The 24,423-nt window shown below is 43.7% G+C and overlaps 3 non-coding genes across 3 annotated transcripts; all 3 read right to left on the bottom strand.

The window, feature by feature from the left end:
- Nucleotides 1–9,418: 9,418 nt before the first annotated feature.
- On the bottom strand, nucleotides 9,419–9,490 carry TRNAH-GUG (transfer RNA histidin (anticodon GUG)). Its single transcript has one exon. It is a non-coding gene; the product is annotated as a tRNA-His (tRNA).
- Nucleotides 9,491–14,171: 4,681 nt separating this feature from the next.
- TRNAH-GUG (transfer RNA histidin (anticodon GUG)) lies at nucleotides 14,172–14,248 on the bottom strand. Its single transcript has one exon. It is a non-coding gene; the product is annotated as a tRNA-His (tRNA).
- Nucleotides 14,249–23,664: 9,416 nt separating this feature from the next.
- On the bottom strand, nucleotides 23,665–23,736 carry TRNAH-GUG (transfer RNA histidin (anticodon GUG)). Its single transcript has one exon. It is a non-coding gene; the product is annotated as a tRNA-His (tRNA).
- Between the last annotated feature and the right edge of the window lie 687 nt (nucleotides 23,737–24,423).

Below are 24,423 nucleotides of genomic sequence, written 5' to 3' on the forward strand. Positions count from 1 at the left end.
GAGCTACTTGGGCTCTCTGACACATGCTGAATGTGCCTCCTTCAGCTTTCAGTCAAGCAACCTCATCTCTTCCAGAGATGGGCTGATGCCCTTCATTTCTTCCCCCCAATGGTATGGGCTTCTCTCTCCCAGGCGTCAGTGGCAGATTTGAGGTCAGACCTTACAGAAACATCCTTCCTCAAGCTGGTGGAGAACATCAAAGGCAATTGAAAATAGCATCTCACCAATAGTTTTACTTCTATCACAGATGCTCACACTCACGTGACACCTTCCTCGGTTACCCACCCTGACTAATTAAGCACGTGCAGTGTGTTTTTCTCACCTCCTCTGTGACTAAAGTATAAGTAGGCGCAGTCTGAGAATTGGAAGAACTTCTTCTGTTACTTTTGCATCAAGACCAGTAGAAGGGAGAAAGGGGAGTGGGGTGTTTGCGGGAAAACTCAAGAGAAACACAAGAGCAGACAAAGCTGGAGCTGGAGAACAAGGTAAGCGAAGGAGATGAGCGGCGGAGAAATGGTAGAAGTACTTCTGGATCCAACGCAAGGAGATAGGTGTTATTTCCAACTTGACAGAAGAAAAGCAAATGTTGGTGTAAATGGGTGGAAGACGAATCTTAAGAGCTGAGGAGAGAAAATGGACGGAGCTGCAAGAAAACAGGTTTAAATCATAGATGGTGAAGAGCAAAGGCAGAATGTGCCAAAAGGCTCACGCCAGTCAGCAGGATTCGAACCAGCGTGAGAGACCCCAATGGATTTCTAGCTCAGGTCCTTAACCACTGGGCCACGAACACCTGTTGTGTGAGATTAGAGTTTCATGAGGTGCAATAGATCAATGAGCCCAAAGGCCAGTGTTGTCATGATGAAATGGTACTCTATTGCATTCTTTTCTAAAAAATTGCATTTTTCGTTTTGAGTTTATTCGATTACCATAGATAAACATATCGAACAAATGTAAAACGCTGCTGTGTCTCGTTCATTAACATCATACACTCTCCGCCCCATGTGCTGTGGGGCAGGAGCCTCTTTTATCAGCCAGAAAAGGACGTCTAATTAGAATTCTGTTCAGGCAACTTCATCTGGATGAGGGAGGCGACCACCAGAGTCAAACTTCATCACTTATTTTGATCCCACGGTAGAGTGTACAGGAACAGATGCGAATAAATGTAAAACCTGCGTAGACTTTTAAGAAACTTTTTCAAACTTCTCTTCGACTGATCCCAAGATTAATATACATTTTAACACATCCTGGCGCATAGAGCGCTATTTCAACGGAGTCTTTCTTCATCTCTGGTTTCTGATGCTCCACAATTACTGATGCATGTGAATGCTCTTTAAGAGACTGATTGTGTTGCAGGAGGCCCGGGCGTCCGCGATGCTTGTGAGTACATTCTGTGCCGAGAAAAGGCACAGAGCTCACATAAAGGCATCAGACACAGGGCTCAATTACAGGAAGCAGACACAGAGCTCACATACAGGCAGCAGACACAGAGCTCACACACAGTCAGCAGACACAGAGCTCACATAAAGGCAGCAGACACATAGCTCACATACAGGCAGCAGACACAGGGCTCAAATAAGGCAGCAGATACAGAGCTCACATACAGCAGGCACAGAGCTCGCAGGCAGCAGACACAGAACTCACACACAGCAGACACAGTGCTGACGTACAGCACAAAGATGGAAAAGCACTTTCACACTCTCTTCTCTATTTCGCTCTTTCAGGGCCGCAGTTTTCCTGTCCTCACACGAGTACACCAGTCTGTTGTGTCCATTTCTAAAACCAAGCAGATGGTTATTTCTAATCTGTCCCTCGTCCTTTCACCATTCATATTGTTAGTAAACTACACATTTGATTTCCTGTACTGTCACATTCTTCTGACTTGTAGAATCAAAAGAGTACAGCCATTTAAAGACAGGCAGAGATCGAGAGATGATGGATTAAACAAAAGCAGCAGCAGGTGTGTGAAGGATGGATGAATAACCAGCACTGCTGCAGCCACAGAGAAAAAAATGTGTAACATCATCTACACTACCACCTATACCACATTCCACCCTACACTACATGCAAATTAACTAACAACCACACCTTACATCAACCTAACCGATACATACAAATTACCCCTTCACCGAATATATACTCTATCATACACCACCCAATTCATTGGTGCTCTTTCCATTGACACCCTACACCAGAAGCACCTATACCTTTATTCCAAGCCATCTACATACGATGACCAGCTCCCATCATTCACACCATGAAGACAACATCACCGCTACCCTCTACCTCTATCTAGAACCTAAACTGCATAAACACTAACCACTATGCCATCACATTACATCACTCTCACACGCTACACCAAACAGCATATTTTAAACACCTACACCTGTTACTTCCTCATATAGCTGACACCAACACATCCTTCACACCGCCTGCCCTGCACCCCACTGCTTCCTCCATTAACAATCCTCCACCATCTACACTACACCTATAATCTACACCCTTGATTACAATCTACAACCTCTTTACCGTCTCTGATACCCTCAACATACTATGCCACTTGCACCCATAAATCATGTGGGAAATGTTACACCACAAACATCCTACAACTATTTCTTTGAGCAACAGAAGGTACACAGTATAAGACACAACACAGATTCTCAATACATACAATTATTTTTTGTTCTGACAATTTAAACTTCCACACACCCCACACCATTCACACCGCCTACAGCACCATCTGCAGGATATAGCACCTGCTACACCCCCTACGTGGTTCACTGTCACCTACTGCACCTGCACCATTCACACCCTACAGTGAATGCCTGAACACTATACACCACCAGTACATTTATCCTTACACCAGCAGTCCCCAGCAGACCATACATCGCCTTTACTGCACCGGTGCTGCTCTTTGGGGAGTGGGTTTTTTGGGTGGAGGACTAAGAGCAGACAGCAGTGCTTACTCCGCTCTAGTGAATGCAACTCTCATCTCTTAAATCCCCCAAGCACTGCCATAAACACCTTCTACCAGTACATTTCTTCCATCACATGCCTCACACCACATTCACTCTAAAATTGCAAGTCGGAAAATTCTTAAAGTGCTTCTGCCTCTTATTTTGGTAAAACGAGCCAAGAAAGTGTTTGGTGGAAGGCATGAGGGGGTATAACAGGATTAACAGTAATACAGTTGAAGAAGTCAGAATGAAATGCTGAAATCCTGGAAAAAGACAAATTAACGTGTTAGCAAATGTCCATGTAAAGAACAGTACATGAAATGTGACAAGAAAAGGTGGGTTAGTCCTTATCTTTGTGGTGTTTCCTAATTTCATTTGGGTATGCAAGGGTTTTATATGAAAGTTATGTTCAAAAGCAAATATCCAAAATAATATTTGCAGTAAAACAAATGTTTTACTAAATAAAAGACTTTAAAATGAGGAATATAGAAAATGGTAATTTTAGTGTTAATTTTGCACCAAGAGTATTCTTTAGGGAAACAGAAGATATTGAAGACCCATCAGTAGAACTTAAATGCTGTAGCATATAAAAGCCACCATATTTGCAGTAGGAAGTTTTTAATCCCAGCTGTATGATTTGACTATTAAATTCTCTTTCTTTCTTTGTCAAAGTAGCAATGATTTCCAAATGAAAAATGTTTAACTATGTACGTGTAAGGATCACTGACTGACAAGTATTTGCTGATTGAAATGCATTGCTCCTGGCTTCTTCTTGCCAGACATTCCTGCTTATATTTTTCAAGAAATTTAGGGGCATATTTACAAGTCCCACTGGAGCGTCACTTTTTGTAACACTCTTGTGGCGCTGTGCACTCTGCAGCTCACATTGACGGAGCAGATTGCCATTAAAGATAGTTTTTGTGCAGGATGGTGCCCCTTCCTGCATAAAAACAATCTTCCCCGCAACACAGCCATCCTTGCACCATGGCACAAGGATGGCTGTGTTGGCGCTCAGCAGCTATTTTAGCACCAGGACAGAGAGAGACACAGGGATGCGCCGTATTCTTTTAAATATGGTGCATCACTGCATTTTAGAAGTGATGCAGCACTGTGCTGCAAATTTTGGCGCAGCAGGCCCTTCGCTACTTCTAGTAAATATGCCCCTAACTGTTATGATCTTTTACCATTACTAGCCAGACTGCTTCCTTCTTAACACCTCACTCAGCGACTTCGTTCACCGGTAGATTCTACAGAGATGTGTACCCAGGCTGTACCCAAAAAGCTTTGCAAAACCCTATTAATTTGGATTCCTTTTCAGCAGCGCCCTCTTAACTACTGCTGCGCCTTCAGATTCAAAGATGGCCTCTCCCAATCTATTTGTGGCTGGCAATATGGGGCTGAGCGGAAATCCCTCTGCTATTAGCGAGGGATGGCCTGGGCATCCTTGTGGTACCTTAAAGGGGACATCTTCCTGCTAGCATTACTGGCTCTCGATGTGAGGTCCAGAATGCAATGCTTCTAATGTGCTTTTGTAAAGACACAAATTTGCTTTCAGTTCCATTGTCTTGCATATTTCAAGGAGGCAGGATCTGAGCCGAAGCAATCTAGCGCACTTTTAGAGCGAATAAACATTTTGATACTATTTAATTTGTGAAATCACTATAGCATTTATAATTATGCGGTAAAAGAAAAGGAGACGCCCAACTGCTGTGACATTGCCACCCACAATGCTGTGACTCAGATTCAAACCGAGGTTGCTGCGGCCACAACGCAGAGTACTAACCACTATACGATCACGGGGAGCTACTTGGGCTCTCTGACAAATGCTGAATGTGCCTCCTTCAGCTTTCTGTCAAGCAACCTCATCTTTTCCAGAGATGGGCTGATGCCCTTCATTTCTTCCCCCCAATGGTATGGGCTTCTCTCTCCCAGGCGTCAGTGGCAGATTTGAGGTCAGACCTTACAGAAACATCCTTCCTCAAGCTGGTGGAGAACATCAAAGGCAATTGAAAATAGCATCTCACCAATAGCTTTACTTCTATCACAGATGCTCACACTCACGTGACACCTTCCTCGGTTACCCACCCTGACTAATTAAGCACGTGCAGTGTGTTTTTCTCACCTCCTCTGTGACTAAAGTATAAGTAGGCGCAGTCTGTCAATTGGAAGAACTTCTTCTGTTACTTTTGCATCAAGACCAGTAGAAGGGAGAAAGGGGAGTGGGGTGTTTGCGGGAAAACTCAAGAGAAACACAAGAGTAGACAAAGCTGGAGCTGGAGAACAAGGTAAGCGAAGTAGATGAGCGGCGGAGAAATGGTAGAAGTACTTCTGGATCCAACGCAAGGAGATAAGTGTTATTTCCAACTTGACAGAAGAAAAGCAAATGTTGGTGTAAATGGGTGGAAGACGAATCTTAAGAGCTGAGGAGAGAAAATGGACGGAGCTGCGAGAAAACAGGTTTAAATGATAGATGGTGAAGAGCAAAGGCAGAATGTGCCAAAAGGCTCACGCCAGTCAGCAGGATTCGAACCAGCACGAGAGACCCCAATGGATTTCTATTTCAGGGTCTTAACCACTGGGCCACGAACACCTATTGTGTGAGATCAGAGTTTCATGAGGTGTAATAGATCAATGACCCCAAAGGCCAGTGGTGTCTTGATGAAATGGTACTCTATTGCTTTCTTTTCTAAAAAATTGCATTTTTCGTTTTGAGTTTATTCGATTACCATAGGTAAACATATTGAACAAATGTAAAACGCTGCTGTGTCTCGTTCATTAACATCATACACTCTCCGCCCCATGTGCTGTGGGGCAGGAGCCTCTTTTATCAGCCAGAAAAGGACGTATAATTAGAATTCTGTACACGCAACTTCATCTGGATGAGGGAGGCGACCACCAGAGTCAAACTTCATCACTTATTTTGATCCCACGATAGAGTGTACAGGAACAGATGCGAAAAAAAGGAAAAACCTGCGTAGACTTAACTTCTCTTCGACTGATCCCAAGATTAATACACATTTTAACACATCCTGGCGCAGAGAGCACTATTTCAACTGAGTCTTTCTTCTCTGGTTTCTGATGCTCCACAATTACTGATGCATGTGAATGCTCTTTAAGAGACTGATTGTGTTGCAGGAGGCCCGGGCGTCCGCGATGCTTGTGAGTACATACTGTGCCAAGAAAAGGCACAGAGCTCACATAAAGGCAGGAGACACAGGGCTCAATTACAGGCAGCAGACACAGAGCTCACATACAGGCAGCAGACACAGAGCTCACACACAGTCGGCAGACACAAAGCTCACATACAGGCAGCAGACACATAGCTCACATACAGGCAGCAGACACAGGGCTCAAATAAGGCAGCAGATACAGATCTCACATACAGCAGGCACAGAGCTCGCAGGCAGCAGACACAGAGCTCACACACAGCAGACACAGTGCTGACGTACAGCACAAAGATGGAAAAGCACTTTCACACTCTCTTCTCTATTTCGCTCTTTCAGGGCCGCAGTTTTCCTGTCCTCACACGAGTACACCAGTCTGTTGTGTCCATTTCTAAAACCAAGCAGATGGTTATTTCTAATCTGTCCCTCGTCCTTTCATCATTCATATTGTTAGTAAACTACACATTTGATTCCCTGTACTGTCACATTCTTCTGACTTGTAGAATCAAAAGAGTACAGCCATTTAAAGACAGGCAGAGATCGAGAGATGATGGATTAAACAAAAGCAGCAGCAGGTGTGTGAAGGATGGATGAATAACCAGCACTGCTGCAGCCACAGAGAAAAAAATGTGTAACATCATCTACACTACCACCTATACCACATTCCACCCTACACTACATGCAAATTAACTAACAACCACACCTTACATCAACCTAACCGATACATACAAATTACCCCTTCACCGAATATATACTCTATCATACACCACCCAATTCATTGGTGCTCTTTCCATTGACACCCTACACCAGAAGCACCTATACCTTTATTCCAAGCCATCTACATACGATGACCAGCTCCCATCATTCACACCATGAAGACAACATCACCGCTACCCTCTACCTCTATCTAGAACCTAAACTGCATAAACACTAACCACTATGCCATCACATTACATCACTCTCACACGCTACACCAAACAGCATATTTTAAACACCTACACCTGTTACTTCCTCATATAGCTGACACCAACACATCCTTCACACTGCCTGCCCTGCACCCCACTGCTTCCTCCATTAACAATCCTCCACCATCTACACTACACCTATAATCTACACCCTTGATTACAATCTACAACCTCTTTACCGTCTCTGATACCCTCAACATACTATGCCACTTGCACCCATAAATCATGTGGGAAATGTTACACCACAAACATCCTACAACTATTTCTTTGAGCAACAGAAGGTACACAGTATAAGACACAACACAGATTCTCAATACATACAATTATTTTTTGTTCTGACAATTTAAACTTCCACACACCCCACACCATTCACACCGCCTACAGCACCATCTGCAGGATATAGCACCTGCTACACCCCCTACGTGGTTCACTGTCACCTACTGCACCTGGACCATTCACACCCTATAGTGAATGCCTGAACACTATACACCACCAGTACATTTATCCTTACACCAGCAGTCCCCAGCAGACCATACATCGCCTTTACTGCACCGGTGCTGCTCTTTGGTGAGTGGGTTTTTTGGGTGGAGGACTAAGAGCAGACAGCAGTGCTTACTCCGCTCTAGTGAATGCAACTCTCATCTCTTAAATCCCCCAAGCACTGCCATAAACACCTTCTACCAGTACATTTCTTCCATCACATGCCTCACACCACATTCACTCTAAAATTGCAAGTCGGAAAATTCTTAAAGTGCTTCTGCCTCTTATTTTGGTAAAACGAGCCAAGAAAGTGTTTGGTGGAAGGCATGAGGGGGTATAACAGGATTAACAGTAATACAGTTGAAGAAGTCAGAATGAAATGCTGAAATCCTGGAAAAAGACAAATTAACGTGTTAGCAAATGTCCATGTAAAGAACAGTACATGAAATGTGACAAGAAAAGGTGGGTTAGTCCTTATCTTTGTGGTGTTTCCTAATTTCATTTGGGTATGCAAGGGTTTTATATGAAAGTTATGTTCAAAAGCAAATATCCAAAATAATATTTGCAGTAAAACAAATGTTTTACTAAATAAAAGACTTTAAAATGAGGAATATAGAAAATGGTAATTTTAGTGTTAATTTTGCACCAAGAGTATTCTTTAGGGAAACAGAAGATATTGAAGACCCATCAGTAGAACTTAAATGCTGTAGCATATAAAAGCCACCATATTTGCAGTAGGAAGTTTTTAATCCCAGCTGTATGATTTGACTATTAAATTCTCTTTCTTTCTTTGTCAAAGTAGCAATGATTTCCAAATGAAAAATGTTTAACTATGTACGTGTAAGGATCACTGACTGACAAGTATTTGCTGATTGAAATGCATTGCTCCTGGCTTCTTCTTGCCAGACATTCCTGCTTATTTTTTTCAAGAAATTTAGGGGCATATTTACAAGTCCCACTGGAGCATCACTTTTTGTGACACTCTGGTGGCGCTGTGCACTCTGCAGCTCACATTGACGGAGCAGATTGCCATTAAAGATAGTTTTTGTGCAGGATGGTGCCCCTTCCTGCATAAAAACAATCTTCCCCGCAACACAGCCATCCTTGCACCATGGCACAAGGATGGCTGTGTTGGCGCTCGGCAGCTATTTTAGCACCAGGGCAGAGAGAGACACAGGGATGCGCCGTATTCTTTTAAATATGGTGCATCACTGCATTTTAGAAGTGATGCAGCGCTGTGCTGCAAATTTTGGCGCAGCAGGCCCTTCGCTACTTCTAGTAAATGTGCCCCTAACTGTTATGATCTGTTTCCCTTACTAGCCAGACTGCTTCCTTCTTAACACCTCACTCAGCGACTTCGTTCACCTGTAGATTCTACAGAGATGTGTACCCAGGCTGTACCCAAAAAGCTTTGCAAAACCCTATTAATTTGGACTCCTTTTCAGCAGCGCCCCCTTAACTACTGCTGCGCCTTCAGATTCAAAGATGTCTTCTCCCAATGTATTTGTGGCTGGCAATATGGGGCTGAGCGGAAATCCCTCTGCTCTTAGCGAGTGATGGCCTGGGCATCCTTGTGGTACCTTAAAGGGTACATCTTCCTGCTAGCATTACTGGCTCTCGATGTGAGGTCCAGAATGCAATGCTTCTAATGTGCTTTTGTGAAGAGACAAATTTGCTTTCAGTTACATTGTCTTGCCACTTTCAAGGAGGCAGGATCTGAGCCGAAGCAATCTAGCGCAATTTTAGAGCGAATAAACATTTTGATACTATTTAATTTGTGAAATCACTATCGCCTTTATAATTATTTGGTAAAAGAAAAGGAGACACCCAACTGCCGTGACATTGCCACCCGCAATGCCGTGACTCGGATTCGAACCGAGGTTGCTGCGGCCACAACGCAGAGTACTAACCACTATACGATCACGGCGAGCTACTTGGGCTCTCTGACACATGCTGAATGTGCCTCCTTCAGCTTTCAGTCAAGCAACCTCATCTCTTCCAGAGATGGGCTGATGCCCTTCATTTCTTCCCCCCAATGGTATGGGCTTCTCTCTCCCAGGCGTCAGTGACAGATTTGAGGTCAGACCTTACAGAAACATCCTTTCTCAAGCTGGTGGAGAACATCAAAGGCAATTGAAAATAGCATCTCACCAATAGTTTTACTTCTATCACAGATGCTCACACTCACGTGACACCTTCCTCGGTTACCCACCCTGACTAATTAAGCACGTGCAGTGTGTTTTTCTCACCTCCTCTGTGACTAAAGTATAAGTAGGCGCAGTCTGAGAATTGGAAGAACTTCTTCTGTTACTTTTGCATCAAGACCAGTAGAAGGGAGAAAGGGGAGTGGGGTGTTTGCGGGAAAACTCAAGAGAAACACAAGAGCAGACAAAGCTGGAGCTGGAGAACAAGGTAAGCGAAGGAGATGAGCGGCGGAGAAATGGTAGAAGTACTTCTGGATCCAACGCAAGGAGATAGGTGTTATTTCCACCTTGACAGAAGAAAAGCAAATGTTGGTGTAAATGGGTGGAAGACGAATCTTAAGAGCTGAGGAGAGAAAATGGACGGAGCTGCAAGAAAACAGGTTTAAATCATAGATGGTGAAGAGCAAAGGCAGAATGTGCCAAAAGGCTCACGGCAGTCAGCAGGATTCGAACCAGCGTGAGAGACCCCAATGGATTTCTCGCTCAGGAACTTAACCACTGGGCCACGAACACCTGTTGAGTGAGATTAGAGTTTCATGAGGTGTAATAGATCAATGAGCCCAAAGGCCAGTGTTGTCATGATGAAATGGTACTCTATAGCATTCTTTTCTAAAAAATTGCATTTTTCGTTTTGAGTTTATTCGATTACCATAGATAAACATATCGAACAAATGTAAAACGCTGCTGTGTCTCGTTCATTAACATCATACACTCTCCGCCCCATGTGCTGTGGGGCAGGAGCCTCTTTTATCAGCCAGAAAAGGACGTCTAATTAGAATTCTGTTCAGGCAACTTCATCTGGATGAGGGAGGCGACCACCAGAGTCAAACTTCATCACTTATTTTGATCCCACGGTAGAGTGTACAGGAACAGATGCGAATAAATGTAAAACCTGCGTAGACTTTTAAGAAACTTTTTCAAACTTCTCTTCGACTGATCCCAAGATTAATACACATTTTAACACATCCTGGCGCATAGAGCGCTATTTCAACGGAGTCTTTCTTCATCTCTGGTTTCTGATGCTCCACAATTACTGATGCATGTGAATGCTCTTTAAGAGACTGATTGTGTTGCAGGAGGCCCGGGCGTCCGCGATGCTTGTGAGTACATACTGTGCCGAGAAAAGGCACAGAGCTCACATAAAGGCAGCAGACACAGGGCTCAATTACAGGCAGCAGACACAGAGCTCACATACAGGCAGCAGACACAGAGCTCACACACAGTCAGCAGACACAGAGCTCACATAAAGGCAGCAGACACATAGCTCACATACAGGCAGCAGACACAGGGCTCAAATAAGGCAGCAGATACAGATCTCACATACAGCAGGCACAGAGCTCGCAGGCAGCAGACACAGAGCTCACACACAGCAGACACAGTGCTGACGTACAGCACAAAGATGGAAAAGCACTTTCACACTCTCTTCTCTATTTCGCTCTTTCAGGGCCGCAGTTTTCCTGTCCTCACACGAGTACACCAGTCTGTTGTGTCCATTTCTAAAACCAAGCAGATGGTTATTTCTAATCTGTCCCTCGTCCTTTCATCATTCATATTGTTAGTAAACTACACATTTGATTTCCTGTACTGTCACATTCTTCTGACTTGTAGAATCAAAAGAGTACAGCCATTTAAAGACAGGCAGAGATCGAGAGATGATGGATTAAACAAAAGCAGCAGCAGGTGTGTGAAGGATGGATGAATAACCAGCACTGCTGCAGCCACAGAGAAAAAAATGTGTAACATCATCTACACTACCACCTATACCACATTCCACCCTACACTGCATGCAAATTAACTAACAACCACACCTTACATCAACCTAACCGATACATACAAATTACCCCTTCACCGAATATATACTCTATCATACACCACCCAATTCATTGGTGCTCTTTCCATTGACACCCTACACCAGAAGCACCTATACCTTTATTCCAAGCCATCTACATACGATGACCAGCTCCCATCATTCACACCATGAAGACAACATCACCGCTACCCTCTACCTCTATCTAGAACCTAAACTGCATAAACACTAACCACTATGCCATCACATTACATCACTCTCACATGCTACACCAAACAGCATATTTTAAACACCTACACCTGTTATTTCCTCATAGGGCTGACACCAACACATCCTTCACACCGCCTGCCCTGCACCCCACTGCTTCCTCCATTAACAATCCTCCACCATCTACACTACACCTATAATCTACACCCTTGATTACAATCTACAACCTCTTTACCGTCTCTGATACCCTCAACATACTATGCCACTTGCACCCATAAATCATGTGGGAAATGTTACACCACAAACATCCTACAACTATTTCTTTGAGCAACAGAAGGTACACAGTATAAGACACAACACAGATTCTCAATACATACAATTATTTTTTGTTCTGACAATTTAAACTTCCACACACCCCACACCATTCACACCGCCTACAGCACCATCTGCAGGATATAGCACCTGCTACACCCCCTACGTGGTTCACTGTCACCTACTGCACCTGGACCATTCACACCCTATAGTGAATGCCTGAACACTATACACCACCAGTACATTTATCCTTACACCAGCAGTCCCAGCAGACCATACATCGCCTTTACTGCACCGGTGCTGCTCTTTGGTGAGTGGGTTTTTTGGGTGGAGGACTAAGAGCAGACAGCAGTGCTTACTCCGCTCTAGTGAATGCAACTCTCATCTCTTAAATCCCCCAAGCACTGCCATAGACACCTTCTACCAGTACATTTCTTCCATCACATGCCTCACACCACATTCACTCTAAAATTGCAAGTCGGAAAATTCTTAAAGTGCTTCTGCCTCTTATTTTGGTAAAACGAGCCAAGAAAGTGTTTGGTGGAAGGCATGAGGGGGTATAACAGGATTAACAGTAATACAGTTGAAGAAGTCAGAATGAAATGCTGAAATACTGGAAAAAGACAAATTAACGTGTTAGCAAATGTCCATGTAAAGAACAGTACATGAAATGTGACAAGAAAAGGTGGGTTAGTCCTTATCTTTGTGGTGTTTCCTAATTTCATTTGGGTATGCAAGGGTTTTATATGAAAGTTATGTTCAAAAGCAAATATCCAAAATAATATTTGCAGTAAAACAAATGTTTTACTAAATAAAAGACTTTAAAATGAGGAATATAGAAAATGGTAATTTTAGTGTTAATTTTGCACCAAGAGTATTCTTTAGGGAAACAGAAGATATTGAAGACCCATCAGTAGAACTTAAATGCTGTAGCATATAAAAGCCACCATATTTGCAGTAGGAAGTTTTTAATCCCAGCTGTATGATTTGACTATTAAATTCTCTTTCTTTCTTTGTCAAAGTAGCAATGATTTCCAAATGAAAAATGTTTAACTATGTACGTGTAAGGATCACTGACTGACAAGTATTTGCTGATTGAAATGCATTGCTCCTGGCTTCTTCTTGCCAGACATTCCTGCTTATTTTTTTCAAGAAATTTAGGGGCATATTTACAAGTCCCACTGGAGCATCACTTTTTGTGACACTCTGGTGGCGCTGTGCACTCTGCAGCTCACATTGACGGAGCAGATTGCCATTAAAGATAGTTTTTGTGCAGGATGGTGCCCCTTCCTGCATAAAAACAATCTTCCCCGCAACACAGCCATCCTTGCACCATGGCACAAGGATGGCTGTGTTGGCGCTCGGCAGCTATTTTAGCACCAGGGCAGAGAGAGACACAGGGATGCGCCGTATTCTTTTAAATATGGTGCATCACTGCATTTTAGAAGTGATGCAGCGCTGTGCTGCAAATTTTGGCGCAGCAGGCCCTTCGCTACTTCTAGTAAATGTGCCCCTAACTGTTATGATCTGTTTCCCTTACTAGCCAGACTGCTTCCTTCTTAACACCTCACTCAGCGACTTCGTTCACCTGTAGATTCTACAGAGATGTGTACCCAGGCTGTACCCAAAAAGCTTTGCAAAACCCTATTAATTTGGACTCCTTTTCAGCAGCGCCCCCTTAACTACTGCTGCGCCTTCAGATTCAAAGATGTCTTCTCCCAATGTATTTGTGGCTGGCAATATGGGGCTGAGCGGAAATCCCTCTGCTCTTAGCGAGTGATGGCCTGGGCATCCTTGTGGTACCTTAAAGGGTACATCTTCCTGCTAGCATTACTGGCTCTCGATGTGAGGTCCAGAATGCAATGCTTCTAATGTGCTTTTGTGAAGACACAAATTTGCTTTCAGTTACATTGTCTTGCCACTTTCAAGGAGGCAGGATCTGAGCCGAAGCAATCTAGCGCACTTTTAGAGCGAATAAACATTTTGATACTATTTAATTTGTGAAATCACTATCGCCTTTATAATTATGTGGTAAAAGAAAATGAGACACCCAACTGCCGTGACATTGCCACCCGCAATGCCGTGACTCGGATTCGAACCGAGGTTGCTGCGGCCACAACGCAGAGTACTAACCACTATACTATACGATCACGGCGAGCTACTTGGGCTCTCTGACAAATGCTGAATGTGCCTCCTTCAGCTTTCAGTCAAGCAACCTCATCTCTTCCAGAGATGGGCTGATGCCCTTCATTTCTTCCCCCCAATGGTATGGGCTTCTCTCTCCCAGGCGTCAGTGGCAGATTTGAGGTCAGACCTTACAGAAACATCCTTCCTCAAGCTGGTGGAGAACATCAAAGGCAATTGAAAATAGCATCTCATCAATAGTTTTACTTCTATCACAGATGCTCACACTCACGTGACACCTTCCTCGGTTACCCACCCTGACTAATTAAGCACGTGCAGTGTGTTTTTCTCACCTCCTCTGTGACTAAAGTATAAGTAGGCGCAGTCTGAGAATTGGAAGAACTTCTTCTGTTACTTTTGCATCAAGACCAGTAGAAGGGAGAAAGGGGAGTGGGGTGTTTGCGGGAAAACTCAAGAGAAACACAAGAGCAGACAAAGCTGGAGCTGGAGAACAAGGTAAGCGAAGGAGATGAGCGGCGGAGAAATGTAGAAGTACTTCTGGATCCAAGGCAAGGAGATAGGTGTTATTTCCAACTTGACAGAAGAAAAGCAAATGTTGGTGTAAATGGGTGGAAGACGAATCTTAAGAGCTGAGGAGAGAAAATGGACGGAGCTGCAAGAAAACAGGTTTAAATCATAGATGGTGAAGAGCAAAGGCAGAATGTGCCAAAAGGCTCACGGCAGTCAGCAGGATTCGAACCAGCGTGAGAGACCCCAATGGATTTCTTGCTCAGGGCCTTAACCACTGGGCCACGAACACCTGTTGAGTGAGGTTAGAGTTTCATGAGGTGCAATAGATCAATGAGCCCAAAGGCCAGTGTTGTCATGATGAAATGGTACTCTATTGCATTCTTTTCTAAAAAATTGCATTTTTCGTTTTGAGTTTATTCGATTACCATAGATAAACATATCGAACAAATGTAAAACGCTGCTGTGTCTCGTTCATTAACATCATACACTCTCCGCCACATGTGCTGTGGGGCAGGAGCCTCTTTTATCAGCCAGAAAAGGACGTCTAATTAGAATTCTGTTCAGGCAACTTCATCTGGATGAGGGAGGCGACCACCAGAGTCAAACTTCATCACTTATTTTGATCCCACGGTAGAGTGTACAGGAACAGATGCGAATAAATGTAAAACCTGCGTAGACTTTTAAGAAACTTTTTCAAACTTCTCTTCGACTGATCCCAAGATTAATACACATTTTAACACATCCTGGCGCATAGAGCGCTATTTCAACGGAGTCTTTCTTCATCTCTGGTTTCTGATGCTCCACAATTACTGATGCATGTGAATGCTCTTTAAGAGACTGATTGTGTTGCAGGAGGCCCGGGCGTCCGCGATGCTTGTGAGTACATACTGTGCCGAGAAAAGGCACAGAGCTCACATAAAGGCAGCAGACACAGGGCTCAATTACAGGCAGCAGACACAGAGCTCACATACAGGCAGCAGACACAGAGCTCACACACAGTCAGCAGACACAGAGCTCACATAAAGGCAGCAGACACATAGCTCACATACAGGCAGCAGACACAGGGCTCAAATAAGGCAGCAGATACAGATCTCACATACAGCAGGCACAGAGCTCGCAGGCAGCAGACACAGAGCTCACACACAGCAGACACAGTGCTGACGTACAGCACAAAGATGGAAAAGCACTTTCACACTCTCTTCTCTATTTCGCTCTTTCAGGGCCGCAGTTTTCCTGTCCTCACAAAAGTACACCAGTCTGTTGTGTCCATTTCTAAAACCAAGCAGATGGTTATTTCTAATCTGTCCCTCGTCCTTTCATCATTCATATTGTTAGTAAACTACACATTTGATTTCCTGTACTGTCACATTCTTCTGACTTGTGGAATCAAAAGAGTACAGCCATTTAAAGACAGGCAGAGATCGAGAGATGATGGATTAAACAAAAGCAGCAGCAGGTGTGTGAAGGATGGATGAATAACCAGCACTGCTGCAGCCACAGAGAAAAAAATGTGTAACATCATCTACACTACCACCTATACCACATTCCACCCTACACTACATGCAAATTAACTAACAACCACACCTTACATCAACCTAACCGATACATACAAATTACCCCTTCACCGAATATATACTCTATCATACACCACCCAATTCATTGGTGCTCTTTCCATTGACACCCTACACCAGAAGCACCTATACCTTTATTCCAAGCCATCTACATACGATGACCAGCTCCCATCATTCACACCATGAAGACAACATCACCGCTACCCTCTACCTCTATCTAGAACCTAAACTGCATAAACACTAACCACTATGCCATCACATTACATCACTCTCACACGCTACACCAAACAGCATATTTTAAACACCTACACCTGTTACTTCCTCATATAGCTGACACCAACACATCCTTCACACCGCCTGCCCTGCACCCCACTGCTTCCTCCATTAACAATCCTCCACCATCTACACTACACCTATAATCTACACCCTTGATTACAATCTACAACCTCTTTACCGTCTCTGATACCCTCAACATACTATGCCACTTGCACCCATAAATCATGTGGGAAATGTTACACCACAAACATCCTACAACTATTTCTTTGAGCAACAGAAGGTACACAGTATAAGACACAACACAGATTCTCAATACATACAATTATTTTTTGTTCTGACAATTTAAACTTCCACACACCCCACACCATTCACACCGCCTACAGCACCATCTGCAGGATATAGCACCTGCTACACCCCCTACGTGGTTCACTGTCACCTACTGCACCTGCACCATTCACACCCTACAGTGAATGCCTGAACACTATACACCACCATTACATTTATCCTTACACCAGCAGTCCCCAGCAGACCATACATCGCCTTTACTGCACCGGTGCTGCTCTTTGGTGAGTGGGTTTTTTGGGTGGAGGACTAAGAGCAGACAGCAGTGCTTACTCCGCTCTAGTGAATGCAACTCTCATCTCTTAAATCCCCCAAGCACTGCCATAAACACCTTCTACCAGTACATTTCTTCCATCACATGCCTCACACCACATTCACTCTAAAATTGCAAGTCGGAAAATTCTTAAAGTGCTTCTGCCTCTTATTTTGGTAAAACGAGCCAAGAAAGTGTTTGGTGGAAGGCATGAGGGGGTATAACAGGATTAACAGTAATACAGTTGAAGAAGTCAGAATGAAATGCTGAAATCCTGGAAAAAGACAAATTAACGTGTTAGCAAATGTCCATGTAAAGAACAGTACATGAAATGTGACAAGAAAAGGTGGGTTAGTCCTTATCTTTGTGGTGTTTCCTAATTTCATTTGGGTATGCAAGGGTTTTATATGAAAGTTATGTTCAAAAGCAAATATCCAAAATAATATTTGCAGTAAAACAAATGTTTTACTAAATAAAAGACTTTAAAATGAGGAATATAGAAAATGGTAATTTTAGTGTTAATTTTGCACCAAGAGTATTCTTTAGGGAAACAGAAGATATTGAAGACCCATCAGTAGAACTTAAATGCTGTAGCATAAAAAGCCACCATATTTGTAGTAGGAAGTTTTAAATCCCAGCTGTATGATTTGACTATTAAATTCTCTTTCTTTCTTTGTCAAAGTAGCAATGATTTCCAAATGAAAAATGTTTAACTATGTACGTGTAAGGATCACTGACTGACAAGTATTTGCTGTTTGAAATGCATTGCTCCTGGCTTCTTCTTGCCAGACATTCCTGCTTATATTTTTCAAGAAATTTAGGGGCATATTTACAAGTCCCACTGGAGCGTCACTTTTTGTAACACTCTTGTGGCGCTGTGCACTCTGCAGCTCACATTGACGGAGCAGATTGCCATTAAAGATAGTTTTTGTGCAGGATGGTGCCCCTTCCTGCATAAAAACAATCTTCCCCGCAACACAGCCATCCTTGCACCATGGCACAAGGATGGCTGTGTTGGCGCTCAGCAGCTATTTTAGCACCAGGGCAGAGAGAGACACAGGGATGCGACGTATTCTTTTAAATATGGTGCATCTCTGCATTTTAGAAGTGATGCAGCACTGTGCTGCAAATTTTGGCGCAGCAGGCCCTTCGCTACTTCTAGTAAATATGCCCCTAACTGTTATGATCTTTTACCATTACTAGCCAGACTGCTTCCTTCTTAACACCTCACTCAGCGACTTCGTTCACCGGTAGATTCTACAGAGATGTGTACCCAGGCTGTACCCAAAAAGCTTTGCAAAACCCTATTAATTTGGATTCCTTTTCAGCAGCGCCCTCTTAACTACTGCTGCGCCTTCAGATTCAAAGATGGCCTCTCCCAATCTATTTGTGGCTGGCAATATGGGGCTGAGCGGAAATCCCTCTGCTATTAGCGAGGGATGGCCTGGGCATCCTTGTGGTACCTTAAAGGGGACATCTTCCTGCTAGCATTACTGGCTCTCGATGTGAGGTCCAGAATGCAATGCTTCTAATGTGCTTTTGTAAAGACACAAATTTGCTTTCAGTTCCATTGTCTTGCATATTTCAAGGAGGCAGGATCTGAGCCGAAGCAATCTAGCGCACTTTTAGAGCGAATAAACATTTTGATACTATTTAATTTGTGAAATCACTATAGCATTTATAATTATGCGGTAAAAGAAAAGGAGACGCCCAACTGCTGTGACATTGCCACCCGCAATGTTGTGACTCAGATTCGAACCGAGGTTGCTGCGGCCACAACGCAGAGTACTAACCACTATACGATCACGGGGAGCTACTTGGGCTCTCTAACAAATGCTGAATGTGCCTCCTTCAGCTTTCTGTCAAGCAACCTCATCTTTTCCAGAGATGGGCTGATGCCCTTCATTTCTTCCCCCCAATGGTATGGGCTTCTCTCTCCCAGGCGTCAGTGGCAGATCTGAGGTCAGACCTTACAGAAACATCCTTCCTCAAGCTGGTGGAGAACATCAAAGGCAATTGAAAATAGCATCTCACCAATAGCTTTACTTCTATCACAGATGCTCACACTCACGTGACACCTTCCTCGGTTACCCACCCTGACTAATTAAGCACGTGCAGTGTGTTTTTCTCACCTCCTCTGTGACTAAAGTATAAGTAGGCGCAGTCTGTGAATTGGAAGAACTTCTTCTGTTACTTTTGCATCAAGACCAGTAGAAGGGAGAAAGGGGAGTGGGGTGTTTGCGGGAAAACTCAAGAGAAACACAAGAGTAGACAAAGCTGGAGCTGGAGAACAAGGTAAGCGAAGTAGATGAGCGGCGGAGAAATGGTAGAAGTACTTCTGGATCCAACGCAAGGAGATAAGTGTTATTTCCAACTTGACAGAAGAAAAGCAAATGTCGGTGTAAATGGGTGGAAGACGAATCTTAAGAGCTGAGGAGAGAAAATGGACGGAGCTGCGAGAAAACAGGTTTAAATGATAGATGGTGAAGAGCAAAGGCAGAATGTGCCAAAAGGCTCACGCCAGTCAGCAGGATTCGAACCAGCACGAGAGACCCCAATGGATTTCTATTTCAGGGTCTTAACCACTGGGCCACGAACACCTATTGTGTGAGATCAGAGTTTCATGAGGTGTAATAGATCAATGACCCCAAAGGCCAGTGTTGTCTTGATGAAATGGTACTCTATTGCTTTCTTTTCTAAAAAATTGCATTTTTCGTTTTGAGTTTATTCGATTACCATAGGTAAACATATTGAACAAATGTAAAACGCTGCTGTGTCTCGTTCATTAACATCATACACTCTCCGCCCCATGTGCTGTGGGGCAGGAGCCTCTTTTATCAGCCAGAAAAGGACGTATAATTAGAATTCTGTACACGCAACTTCATCTGGATGAGGGAGGCGACCACCAGAGTCAAACTTCATCACTTATTTTGATCCCACGATAGAGTGTACAGGAACAGATGCGAAAAAAAGGAAAAACCTGCGTAGACTTAACTTCTCTTCGACTGATCCCAAGATTAATACACATTTTAACACATCCTGGCGCAGAGAGCACTATTTCAACGGAGTCTTTCTTCTCTGGTTTCTGATGCTCCACAATTACTGATGCATGTGAATGCTCTTTAAGAGACTGATTGTGTTGCAGGAGGCCCGGGCGTCCGCGATGCTTGTGAGTACATACTGTGCCAAGAAAAGGCACAGAGCTCACATAAAGGCAGGAGACACAGGGCTCAATTACAGGCAGCAGACACAGAGCTCACATACAGGCAGCAGACACAGAGCTCACACACAGTCAGCAGACACAGAGCTCACATACAGGCAGCAGACACATAGCTCATATACAGGCAGCAGACACAGGGCTCAAATAAGGCAGCAGATACAGAGCTCACATACAGCAGGCACAGAGCTCGCAGGCAGCAGACACAGAGCTCACACACAGCAGACACAGTGCTGACGTACAGCACAAAGATGGAAAAGCACTTTCACACTCTCTTCTCTATTTCGCTCTTTCAGGGCCGCAGTTTTCCTGTCCTCACACGAGTACACCAGTCTGTTGTGTCCATTTCTAAAACCAAGCAGATGGTTATTTCTAATCTGTCCCTCGTCCTCTCATCATTCATATTGTTAGTAAACTACACATTTGATTTCCTGTACTGTCACATTCTTCTGACTTGTGGAATCAAAAGAGTACAGCCATTTAAAGACAGGCAGAGATCGAGAGATGATGGATTAAACAAAAGCAGCAGCAGGTGTGTGAAGGATGGATGAATAACCAGCACTGCTGCAGCCACAGAGAAAAAAATGTGTAACATCATCTACACTACCACCTATACCACATTCCACCCTACACTACATGCAAATTAACTAACAACCACACCTTACATCAACCTAACCGATACATACAAATTACCCCTTCACCGAATATATACTCTATCATACACCACCCAATTCATTGGTGCTCTTTCCATTGACACCCTACACCAGAAGCACCTATACCTTTATTCCAAGCCATCTACATACGATGACCAGCTCCCATCATTCACACCATGAAGACAACATCACCGCTACCCTCTACCTCTATCTAGAACCTAACCTGCATAAACACTAACCACTATGCCATCACATTACATCACTCTCACACGCTACACCAAACAGCATATTTTAAACACCTACACCTGTTACTTCCTCATATAGCTGACACCAACACATCCTTCACACTGCCTGCCCTGCACCCCACTGCTTCCTCCATTAACAATCCTCCACCATCTACACTACACCTATAATCTACACCCTTGATTACAATCTACAACCTCTTTACCGTCTCTGATACCCTCAACATACTATGCCACTTGCACCCATAAATCATGTGGGAAATGTTACACCACAAACATCCTACAACTATTTCTTTGAGCAACAGAAGGTACACAGTATAAGACACAACACAGATTCTCAATACATACAATTATTTTTTGTTCTGACAATTTAAACTTCCACACACCCCACACCATTCACACCGCCTACAGCACCATCTGCAGGATATAGCACCTGCTACACCCCCTACGTGGTTCACTGTCACCTACTGCACCTGGACCATTCACACCCTATAGTGAATGCCTGAACACTATACACCACCAGTACATTTATCCTTACACCAGCAGTCCCCAGCAGACCATACATCGCCTTTACTGCACCGGTGCTGCTCTTTGGTGAGTGGGTTTTTTGGGTGGAGGACTAAGAGCAGACAGCAGTGCTTACTCCGCTCTAGTGAATGCAACTCTCATCTCTTAAATCCCCCAAGCACTGCCATAGACACCATCTACCAGTACATTTCTTCCATCACATGCCTCACACCACATTCACTCTAAAATTGCAAGTCGGAAAATTCTTAAAGTGCTTCTGCCTCTTATTTTGGTAAAACGAGCCAAGAAAGTGTTTGGTGGAAGGCATGAGGGGGTATAACAGGATTAACAGTAATACAGTTGAAGAAGTCAGAATGAAATGCTGAAATACTGGAAAAAGACAAATTAACGTGTTAGCAAATGTCCATGTAAAGAACAGTACATGAAATGTGACAAGAAAAGGTGGGTTAGTCCTTATCTTTGTGGTGTTTCCTAATTTCATTTGGGTATGCAAGGGTTTTATATGAAAGTTATGTTCAAAAGCAAATATCCAAAATAATATTTGCAGTAAAACAAATGTTTTACTAAATAAAAGACTTTAAAATGAGGAATATAGAAAATGGTAATTTTAGTGTTAATTTTGCACCAAGAGTATTCTTTAGGGAAACAGAAGATATTGAAGACCCATCAGTAGAACTTAAATGCTGTAGCATATAAAAGCCACCATATTTGCAGTAGGAAGTTTTTAATCCCAGCTGTATGATTTGACTATTAAATTCTCTTTCTTTCTTTGTCAAAGTAGCAATGATTTCCAAATGAAAAATGTTTAACTATGTACGTGTAAGGATCACTGACTGACAAGTATTTGCTGATTGAAATGCATTGCTCCTGGCTTGTTCTTGCCAGACATTCCTGCTTATTTTTTTCAAGAAATTTAGGGGCATATTTACAAGTCCCACTGGAGCATCACTTTTTGTGACACTCTGGTGGCGCTGTGCACTCTGCAGCTCACATTGACGGAGCAGATTGCCATTAAAGATAGTTTTTGTGCAGGATGGTGCCCCTTCCTGCATAAAAACAATCTTCCCCGCAACACAGCCATCCTTGCACCATGGCACAAGGATGGCTGTGTTGGCGCTCGGCAGCTATTTTAGCACCAGGGCAGAGAGAGACACAGGGATGCGCCGTATTCTTTTAAATATGGTGCATCACTGCATTTTAGAAGTGATGCAGCGCTGTGCTGCAAATTTTGGCGCAGCAGGCCCTTCGCTACTTCTAGTAAATGTGCCCCTAACTGTTATGATCTGTTTCCCTTACTAGCCAGACTGCTTCCTTCTTAACACCTCACTCAGCGACTTCGTTCACCTGTAGATTCTACAGAGATGTGTACCCAGGCTGTACCCAAAAAGCTTTGCAAAACCCTATTAATTTGGACTCCTTTTCAGCAGCGCCCCCTTAACTACTGCTGCGCCTTCAGATTCAAAGATGTCTTCTCCCAATGTATTTGTGGCTGGCAATATGGGGCTGAGCGGAAATCCCTCTGCTCTTAGCGAGTGATGGCCTGGGCATCCTTGTGGTACCTTAAAGGGTACATCTTCCTGCTAGCATTACTGGCTCTCGATGTGAGGTCCAGAATGCAATGCTTCTAATGTGCTTTTGTGAAGACACAAATTTGCTTTCAGTTACATTGTCTTGCCACTTTCAAGGAGGCAGGATCTGAGCCGAAGCAATCTAGCGCACTTTTAGAGCGAATAAACATTTTGATACTATTTAATTTGTGAAATCACTATCGCCTTTATAATTATGTGGTAAAAGAAAATGAGACACCCAACTGCCGTGACATTGCCACCCGCAATGCCGTGACTCGGATTCGAACCGAGGTTGCTGCGGCCACAACGCAGAGTACTAACCACTATACGATCACGGCGAGCTACTTGGGCTCTCTGACAAATGCTGAATGTGCCTCCTTCAGCTTTCAGTCAAGCAACCTCATCTCTTCCAGAGATGGGCTGATGCCCTTCATTTCTTCCCCCCAATGGTATGGGCTTCTCTCTCCCAGGCGTCAGTGGCAGATTTGAGGTCAGACCTTACAGAAACATCCTTCCTCAAGCTGGTGGAGAACATCAAAGGCAATTGAAAATAGCATCTCACCAATAGTTTTACTTCTATCACAGATGCTCACACTCACGTGACACCTTCCTCGGTTACCCACCCTGACTAATTAAGCACGTGCAGTGTGTTTTTCTCACCTCCTCTGTGACTAAAGTATAAGTAGGCGCAGTCTGAGAATTGGAAGAACTTCTTCTGTTACTTTTGCATCAAGACCAGTAGAAGGGAGAAAGGGGAGTGGGGTGTTTGCGGGAAAACTCAAGAGAAACACAAGAGCAGACAAAGCTGGAGCTGGAGAACAAGGTAAGCGGAGTAGATGAGCGGGGGAGAAATGGTAGAGGTACTTCTGGATCCAACGCAAGGAGATAGGTGTTATTTCCAACTTGACAGAAGAAAAGCAAATGTTGGTGTAAATGGGTGGTAGACGAATCTTAAGAGCTGAGGAGAGAAAATGGACGGAGCTGCAAGAAAACAGGTTTAAATCATAGATGGTGAAAAGCAAAGG

The sequence above is a fragment of the Pleurodeles waltl genome, chromosome 12, assembly GCF_031143425.1.
Source record: "Pleurodeles waltl isolate 20211129_DDA chromosome 12, aPleWal1.hap1.20221129, whole genome shotgun sequence".
Taxonomy (NCBI): domain Eukaryota; kingdom Metazoa; phylum Chordata; class Amphibia; order Caudata; family Salamandridae; genus Pleurodeles; species Pleurodeles waltl.